We start from the raw sequence: 1,650 nt of genomic DNA, 5'->3' as shown, positions 1-1,650 counted from the left end.
CGCCATGCATTCGGAGTCTCCTCTCCTCCCGCCATGCATTCGGAGTCTCCTCTCCTCCCGCCATGCATTCGGAGTCTCCTCTCCTCCCGTCGTGTATTCGGAGTCTCCTCTCCTGCCGTCGTGTATTCGGAGTCTCCTCTCCTCCCGTCGTGTATTCGGAGTCTCCTCTCCTGCCGTCGTGTATTCGGAGTCTCCTCTCCTGCCGTCGTGTATTCAGAGTCTCCTCTCCTGCCGTCGTGTATTCGGAGTCTCCTCTCCTGCCGTCGTGTATTCGGAGTCTCCTCTCCGCCGTTGTTGGAGAGTCCCAGCAGTTATGTAATGTGTTATTCAGCACCTGGCAGCCATTCCTCCGGAGAGCGACACTTTGCATGCACTGCGGCATTCTGGGCACAACAGGCTCTGTGTGCGTCCACATGTCCGTGTTCTATTAGTACACAGAGCGCTCATCTCTTTTCCCTCCACCTTGCTCAGTGCTGGCTCTGGTGATAAGATTGTAAACAATGCAGTCACGTGACCGCCGGTGTTGTCATCCTGAGCCCAGTGAGGTGGATGGAAAGCTCGGTGCGCTGCGGGGCCTCATCTCCTGCCTGGATTCTGCTTCGTGTCCCGGGGCCCCGGGGGGGAGGACTCAGATTACGTGATATCGGGGGGGAAGAGAGACTCCGGCATTTCCAGGATTACTCGCTAAACATTAATACCGAGCAAAGATCCACAGTAAGTGCTCATTTACTATGTATGTATACCCTGGGGTGACGGGTCTCTTCATATCTATATATTCATCTACATGAATTATAACCGACGTATTGATACAAATCTTCTTCTTTTTGTAATTTGTGTTTTTGCTTTTTTTTTTTTTTTTTTCTTGTTTTTTTTTGTTTTTTTCTTTATATCATTTTTGTATTTTTATGTTTTTTTTTTTTTTTATGTTTTTATTTTTACATCATTTTTGTATTTTTATGTTTTTTTTTTTTTTTTTCCCTTTAACTTATACATATTTATACTGCAGGTATCACCACTTCCCTCCCACAACGTCATATGACCTCCACCCGGGGCAAGTGGTAACTCCTCCACTATTGTGGGGAACACAGTTGTGCTCATAAGTGTACACACCCCGGTGGCAGAATTTATGATTTCTTGGCCATTTTTCAGAGAATTTGAATGACAACACAAAGAAAAAACTTCTCTCTCTCATGGTCAGTGTTTGGGTGAAGCCATTTATTATCAATCAACTGTTTTTACTCTTTTTACTTTTTTTTTTTATATCATAATCACAACAGAAACGACCCAAATGACCCCGATCAAAAGTTTACACACCCCGGTGATTTTGGCCTGATAACACGCACACACGTTAGTTGACACAAAGGGGTTTGAATGGCTATTGGACCCCTTTCACACCGGGGCGCTTTACAGGCGCTACAGGGCTAAAAATAGGACCTCTATGTATGACGTGGGGGATGGTATTCTTGGGGTCATAGGTCATCCATGTATGACGGTGGGGGATGGTGTTCTTGGGGTCATAGGACCTCCATGTATGACGGTGGGGGATGGTGTTCTTGGGGTCATAGGACCTCCATGTATGACGGTGGGGGATGGTGTTCTTGGGGTCATAGGTCCTCCATGTATGATGGTGTTCTTGGGGTCATAGGACCT

This window comes from Lithobates pipiens, unplaced genomic scaffold (assembly GCF_037356315.1).
Source record: "Lithobates pipiens isolate NorthernLeopardFrog02 unplaced genomic scaffold, aLitPip1_a1.2 Scaffold_19, whole genome shotgun sequence".
In the NCBI taxonomy this organism is placed as follows: Eukaryota; Metazoa; Chordata; class Amphibia; order Anura; family Ranidae; genus Lithobates; species Lithobates pipiens.
This window is presented reverse-complemented; position numbering follows the sequence as displayed.